Here is an 8,062-nt window from a genome sequence, read left to right on the forward strand (position 1 = left end):
TCAGGATGACAGCAGCACTTAGAAGAAGAGTAAGACAGAAGTGTAAGCAGAAAACATTGTAATCTGGGATTGGGGAATACAGAGGACGTGAGAAAGAGACCAGATCCAGGAAAAGCCAAGTACTTAAAGCTGAGCCACACCAGACCCCACCACCCATCTTAGAACCAGTGTCACCAGGAAAACACCTCAGAAGTTAGCAATTGGAGATTCTTTAATGAGAGATGCCACAGCACCTGTTTGACATTCAGGAAATATCCCCTGGTTAGTTCCAAAGTTAGTTTGCTGTGCAGCAAGAGCTCAAAAACATTATCGCATTGCCAGGATATGAAACTTGCTAAACCCTCGAGTTGATAATTCATTCCTACTCTGCAATGCAGGATCTAAAGATGCTGTGATAAGGCAACTTAGAAAAATGAGAGATTATATGGGCCATGAAGACATGATGAGTAAAGGCCATGTTGTCCCCTAACCTTCAAGTCAAAAAGTGGTCAGGAAGCGGGAAATGAACTGAACAGAAAATGCCTGCTAAATTAGGTAGTACTCAATTTTTTCACTGCTGTGGATACAGATATACTGTGCAGACACTACTGGAATTTGATGTCATTCATCTGACCTCATACTACAAGCAAAAAGAGGGGAAGATGTGGGACTCAGCAGGGAAAGGGAAATCCATGGGCAGCAAGACTCCCCCTCTCAATGATCTCCCTGTTGCAGCAGCCACTGAACACGGTGCCTACCAAGCAGATTTTCACCCTGTGTTCCCCTTGCACTCTCAGGCCTTGCTGGCCACTTCACATGGGCTCTGAAACTCCCTTGAAGCTCTGGCTGGGCAGGGACCAAGCAGGAGGCACCACTGCTGTGCCTCCTTGTGTTCACTGGGAGACAATGAAGATCCTGCTCATCCCAGACCCTCTCAGGGGCTTCGGCACTGCAGAAATGAACTTGTTGGAGACACAGAACACTGTGTTCTGTCAGCAGCGGGAGTTGCCCACTGGAAATCACCCCCCACATTTGTCCATCACCCCTGGGAAATATCTCCATGGAGTCAAGGTCCTCCCACAGCAGCACAGCAGGAATAGAGATCCTGCCATGGAGAAGCCCCATGTCACCACCAGGATATTGAGCATTACACATCCAGGGGTGCCACTTAGGTCCCAAGAGCACCCCCACAAACACACAGGTCAGCACCAAGGGAAACAGTTCCATCTCACAGCAGAAGATTTCCAGGAACAAAGCATTCCTGGGTTGTGTCACCCAGTTTCAGATTGAAAAGGGTTGGAGGGGGACTTCTGCCTGTTTTGTCAAGGGAACCCCTGTGGGCTCCCTTATGACCCATAACCCCTGGGGCTGCTCTTCCTGTGTATCAGGCCTTTGATTGCCCAGGGCCATTAGGAGTCCCAGAACTGAAGTTGAGATGAAGGGCGTGGCTGGCCTGGCCAGGATGCACTGTGGCACCTGTGATATCACAGCCCCAGTGTCACAATGGGGGCAGCTATAAAACAAAGCAGCAGGGAGCACTGCCCCAGTACAGCCTCAGCAAGTGGCATGCTTGCATGCAGACAGGAGGCTGTGCTGAATACTGAGCGAAGGCTACGGCAGAAACGCAAGTACCCGGGGAGCCACTTCTTACTGTGCATCCAGAGGCCAGTCCCTCGTGGGAGTGTCTTTGGCAGAGCACAGTGCTACAGCTGGGGCAGTGGCACAGGCCTCGCAGCCTGGCAGCTGCCTGGCCCCCGCTTTCCTGACATCAGATCCCTGGGGCTCTTATCCTCTCCCCATCCCCACTCAACCCCTGCTCACCTCCTTAAGGCCATGCTCACCATTAAGTTCCTTTTCTTGCTCATGCAAGTCCTCCTCCAGTACCTGCAGCATGCCGGCGATGGGCTGGATGAGGCTGCACTGGAGCACATGCAGCAGCGTGCTGAGTATCTGAACCAGCAGATGACTCAGCTCATTCTGGAACTGGAGCAGAGCGGTGAGGCCTGGGGAGCTCTGCTCATGTGGCAGCTCTTGGCTATGACTGGAATCCTCATCCTCCTCTTGGCACTGCGCTTTGGACTCAAGAAAATTAGATGTGATCCAGACAAGAGTGACCAGAAGGAGGGCTCCAGCAGCAACTCGGTGAAGGAAGAAGAAGGACACAACATAGCTGCAAAGAAAGACATAGAAAGCAATGATGCAAATGTGGAAGAGGACAATAGGGATGGAAAGGAAGAAGGCAGCAACGTTGATGCAAAGGCAGAAAGCAGTGTTGGACATGAAGCAAAAGAAGGCTATGATGATGCAAAGGGAGAAGTAAACAACGATGAGGAAGTAGAGGAAGTCAATGCTGCTGGAAATGGAGAAGACAAAGGCGATGCAAATGAAGAAGATGACGACTGCAGCATCAAAAGGAACTTTGGAAGCTTTCCAGAAGAGCAGATACAGTTGCCTGTTCTGGGTCTGGACAAAGGCTGCACCATGATTATGGACCTGATGGACAAACTCATACATGTCTTTGGACAAGGCTTGTCCAACAGCTTCTACCCAGTGCCACAACAAGCCATTGGAGTGGGCACTGCCTTTGAAGGCGAGAGTTCCTGTGCACAAGATGTTGTGTACCGCATGCTTGTACCCCTGAGGCCCCCTCCAGGACATGCCTTCCACCTGGAGCTGGACACTGCAGAGATGCTCCAGAGGAAGTTTTGTGTCCGTGTGGAGCTGCTGTGCACTTGCACAAGGGAGAGGCTGGGGAAGGACATGCTGTGTTTCCTCCACCACCCTGAGGAGGAGCTGAAAATGAAACAGGACCCCAGCCTCCTGCACACCCTCTGCACTGGTTCCTATCTAGATGTGGAGAAAACTGTCCACTGGTTTTATCGATTCATGAGAATAGCCTGGATGCTTTTGCCTCAGTCCTGTCAATGGCGTTTAACGTTGCAGCCCTGCAGCCGCTCCTGTAAATTTCACCTAAGCAAAGAAAAGGAAAGCTTCATGGTTGAGGTGATCTTTGGAGTGCGACAAGGAGACTCAGATATCTTTGTGGGCAGCCAGACTGCAGAAGTAGGCGTCCCAAGCACAACGTGGCTTGAGACTTATGCTGTGGCAGAGGAAAAATTCTTCAGGCATATTTCCAGACAGGCCCTTCAGTTGGCACTGCAAATTCCTGCAGCTCCTCAGCAGCATCCTGAGGGGTTGAGATTTTTCCAGCAATGACAGTGGTGAAGTACACCACTGAAGACAGTGGTGATGTACCTGCTGAACACCGTACCCCTGACACGGCGGCGCAGGAGGGATTTCCAGCAGAGACTGATGGATATCCTGAAGTACCTCCGCTGCTCACTGGACATAAAACAGCTTAACCACTTCATCATATGCAACAAGAGGCTTCCTGAGGAGATCAGTTTGCCCTCTGACTTCCAGGTGGCTCAACCACCCAACCTCTTCCAGCACCTGGCCAGCAATCCAGATGCCCACACCAAGGCCGTGCAGGAGTAAGTTCACTGCACGAGTAAGTTCGCTGCTGTTTGAGCTGCATCGGCTCAAACAACTGCTGGTCCACAGCCATTGAAAGAGATCCTTGTGCACAGAGCTGTGCTTCTGGGGACTCTTGACAGACCCTGTCTATATGAACCTCCCGTAGTTAGTGCATTTACAGTATATATTAGTACCCTGTAATTAGTGCATTTGCTATACTTACTAATACCCTCTAGTTATTGAATTTACTATATATATTGGAACTCTCTAGTTAGTGCTTTTGCTACATATATTAACACACTCTAGTTAGAGAATTTACTATATACATATGTTAGGACACTCTAGGTAGTGCTTTTACTCTATATATTAATGCCCTCTAGTTAGTGCATTCCAGAACCCTCTTTGTTATTGTTTCAATAAACAGGAATATTTCAGTATCTGGATGGTGCGAGCTCTCCTTTAACTCAACCAGACCTAGAGCATTTGTAAATTTCACTAGTTGTGAATCTGTGACTGGCTGGAGTAGGCACTCTTATTAGCAAGCGTTTTTTAATAAACACACACAATTCTCACTACCTACTGCTTACAGCCTGTCATTGCACAGGCTCTCCATGTCTCCCTTGCATACAAGCTCAAGTTTACTTTGCATAGCCGCCTTTTCTGCCTCAAGCTGGGGAGATGGATGCTATATCCAGGTCCTATGACAATTGTGGTAACTCGGTCTGTGAAGTTTTTGAAGCTCTGAGTACAAATAATACAGCATGGGCAAGATCAGAACATAGAGAGATAAAGCAAAAGCATTTCTCCTTCCAGAGTATAAACTAAACCCTTACAGCATATTCTCCTTTTAATGATAGAAGCATGGTAATATAATCTATATTCATCAAGATGACAAAGTGCTAGAGATGAAGATCCTCCCTTGTAGAGCACCAGTCATCCTCTGTAGAATGCTGAGGAGAAGCATAGGCAGCATCTGCCAAGCTGATCCTCGTCTCATGTCAGCAGAGAGTTGCTCACTAAAGCACTCCCTAAAAGCTAGAAATCAATAATTAGCAAAACCCCAAACCTTATATGTCGTCACAACTAAGGGAATTTGTATTTGAAGCCTCTCAAACTCATGGCTTCCTCTGAATAGCAAAAGAAGGGAAATTTTTTAAACAGTCTTCAAATCACGCAACACACGGTTTAATAATTTCCAGGGTTTTCAAAGAGGATGTATCATGGTACAATCTTGCTGGTCATAACATCAGTTGTGGTCATGCAGTTACTTAAATGCCTCAAGGAAAGCAACTGGAGCTTTGTTAGTGATTGCTGGGCTTGAACTCCACAAACCTCCTGAAGATAGGTTATTTATGGTATAGATAAAAGTATCCCCTTCTCTCTTATTTTTTCATTGGTTGTTGTCTCTGTTGTTTCAGCAATCTCTCCTGTTACTGCACTCAGGAAGCTTGCACAGGACTCACAGGAAATTCCTCTCTATTATTTGGCATCCTGCAGACCATATACAATGTAACTCATCTTCTCACAAAGAAATACACAAACTTCACCTCCTCCATCTATTTTCATAGGGAAATCTTCCCATTCTCCAAATTGTTCTTATTATCTGTTTTGAAGGAATTCTATGTTTTGTGGATATATTTTGATGGGTAGCCAGACCTAAGGGCTTCATGCTGGGAGAAGATGAGGTATTTTTCCAGTGGCAGCTGTATTCTTCACCCTCCCGGGGCAGTGGCTGGGTTTTCTGCTAGTTAACATTAAAAAAAAAAATTTTTCAGAATGTGATTTTCTTTCTGGTTCCCTGGCTTCCCAGCCCCAGAGGGAGTTTTCTCTACCAGATATAGGGAGAAGCCTGGGAGCAGCTAAGATGGGGCTACAAGAAAAAGGGACTTCAGAGTCAGGAGAAGCAGTACCACATCCCCTCCTTGCTGTGCTGCAGCTCCTCCAGAGATGCCACAGTCCTGGGACAATGGCCAAAATTGCAATTACTTTGCAGAGACTGGCAAACTCCACACATTGCCCGACCTAATGGAGAACATCAACAGCTCCACCTGCCAAACAGCAACGTGCAAGTTTTTGGCTGTTGGTATGAGCTCTCCACTTCTGGAACTGAATCTCTGTAGTCTGAATACCGCAAACCAGCATGAGACTCCTTGTGTCTAAAGAGAAGGGTGTTAAATCATTGCTAATGGCAGAAACACACTTTCATCCTCCCCACTAACCATTTTGAGGACAAATAAATGCAACTACTCCCAGAAAAGCTACAATTAACTATTTCTGAAACTATTTTCCTTCTTTATATATCAACAGGAAAATAAGTTTTCTCTCCTTGATATGGTAATTTAAGCATTCTAATTTGTGATGTCACAGAAAGGCATATCTTAGAATAAAGCTTCAGTGTCTCATACTGTGCTAGATTTGTGAAGAAATAAATTTTCAAATGAACATTTTTGTGCTTTGCTTTCATAATGGGTGGGATTATTTCTTTAGTACTTCAAGTAGCTGGGGAGAAGAAAACCCTATCCCTCTTATCCCCTCAGGGCCCCTGAATCCCAACCAAAAAGGGTAAATACAAAACCACTAGAAAAAGAATTCATTTTCTAACATCCTTTATTTTCTAACATCCTATTTAACATTTTCTAACATCCTTTACTTATAGGGACAGACCGGTTATCTTTTCCTTGAATTTATTTGGGGATTGACTAAACACAGCATGTATCAGACATTATGTCTCTGTCTTTCTTACCACTCTTCTAGAGAAGCTAAAAACTGGAATACACATGTATTCTGTTCTGATCATTCCTGGACAACATATCAAAATATAGGTTCTCAGGGACAGCAGTAGAACCTAAAAGTTCAGAGAATCATTTCCTAAGGTTCCAGTTCTTACCAGATCTTGCAAAACCTGTCTCACCCATCCAGAAGGCAGGCTGAGAGCCTGCCATCAGCCTTACTCTTGCTCTGATTCAATGATGATTTGATACTTTGCAAAACACTGAAGCGAAAGAAACTAAAATTGCTTTTCTGCTTGCTGAAGAAGATGTATTAACAGTGCATTGTCATAGTAAACTATGGATGAGAAATGCTGTATTCTTATCTCACAAACATCATTCATCTGGAACATATCTCCATCATTCTTGAAGTGCAAGAATGCACTTTAAAACAGAGCAAGAAGAAAAAATATAGGCAACCGGGAATATTATAAGATGCTCTAATTAAAAAAGGAGCATCTTAATCCAGCTCTGGTCCAAGGAGAGAACAGACTTATTGGCCCAAATGAAATGCAGCAGCAAAGCAGCAGGTGAGATTCCACTGCAGCATTCAGTTGAAGAAGCATGGGCTGGGAAATAGAAGCTGGGTGAGGAAACACAAGTTGATGACAAGTCCTGATACATACCACCTTGCCCAAATGAAAGGCTCATTAACCCCAACAAGACATAACAGAAGTTTGTTAATTTACTCAAAATGTATGCCCCAGAGAAGTACCTTCAGGAGTGTGTTTGTTAGTTTGATTTTCATTCAAGAAAGAATGACACAAGTACAGACAATTGTTATGGCTCATAACTACTAATTTTGATTTGAGCAAAGGTGTAAACCTCACTGCTCCAGGGAAAAGTCTTTGCTCTCAACTTTTGCTACCGGTCAGAGTTGCAGGGCCTCATTGTGCTCACAGTGCCTTGGCCCTGTGAAACCGGGCCCTTCCCAGGCACAGCAGGTACACCTAATGCCACACCTCTCCAAACCCCGTCCCTGCAATGCACATACATGTAGGTACACACTCTGACTACTCTCTTGTCCTATTTGAGGCCTGCAAAAATCATGATGCAAGCACTCATAAATACTTAATAATAGTCCTAAAAACTGCTCTAACAGGCACAATATTGAACAACAATATTGAAGATAACATCTCTCCAAAACTGGAATTGTAGAGAAAAAGGTAGGTGTCTCTGACCAAAATCCCCTTAGCCTGGTGACAGTTTTGTATGGGGGATGTGCTGAGCAACTGTTTAAATGTCCAGCTTATGCAAGGTGAGCTTGGTGCCAAACAGTACTGTGTGGAACACTGGGGACACCAGTGATTTTGGCCATCACTGTTAAAAGCAGAACTGATAATTTAAACTGTCCTGTATTTTTTTAAACTTGGTTTTAATAGCTAAAGCCCTTCAGAACATAATTAATGTTTATATATCCACTCTTGAGAGCAAATTAATCAGTTCCTCAAAAAGACCGTTAAGTTTTTTGCCTCTGTGCATTGTAACCAATTATGAATCCAAGATTCACAGCTATTAGCTTCACCTAGAAATTCAGAAGTTGCCAATATATTAATTTTAATTTAATAAAGGATTAACAAAAGATGGACAAATCAATTCTGATGGAATAAGAAATTATTTTTTATTAAATATTAAAAATAGCACAATTAGAAGTAGGAATGTCTAAGTCTCTCTCTTTAAGTAGTTTTCACCTCATTCAAACTGACTTGGTATATCCATTTTATTCCACAGAAAAGTCAAAATGATTCCAAGGTACAGATGGATTGTGTTTTTAAGTGTATACTGCACAATTTATATGTCATAGACGACATAAACCATAGCAGTTCTTGCTCTGTGTT

The 8,062-nt window shown here is 44.4% G+C and overlaps 1 pseudogene; it reads left to right on the forward strand.

Annotated features, from left to right (window-relative positions):
- The first annotated feature begins 1,482 nt into the window (after positions 1-1,482).
- On the forward strand, positions 1,483-3,477 carry LOC108961300 (inositol 1,4,5-trisphosphate receptor-interacting protein-like 1; annotated as a pseudogene).
- The last annotated feature ends 4,585 nt before the right edge of the window (positions 3,478-8,062 follow it).

This window comes from Serinus canaria, chromosome 5 (assembly GCF_022539315.1).
Source record: "Serinus canaria isolate serCan28SL12 chromosome 5, serCan2020, whole genome shotgun sequence".
Taxonomy (NCBI): Eukaryota; Metazoa; Chordata; class Aves; order Passeriformes; family Fringillidae; genus Serinus; species Serinus canaria.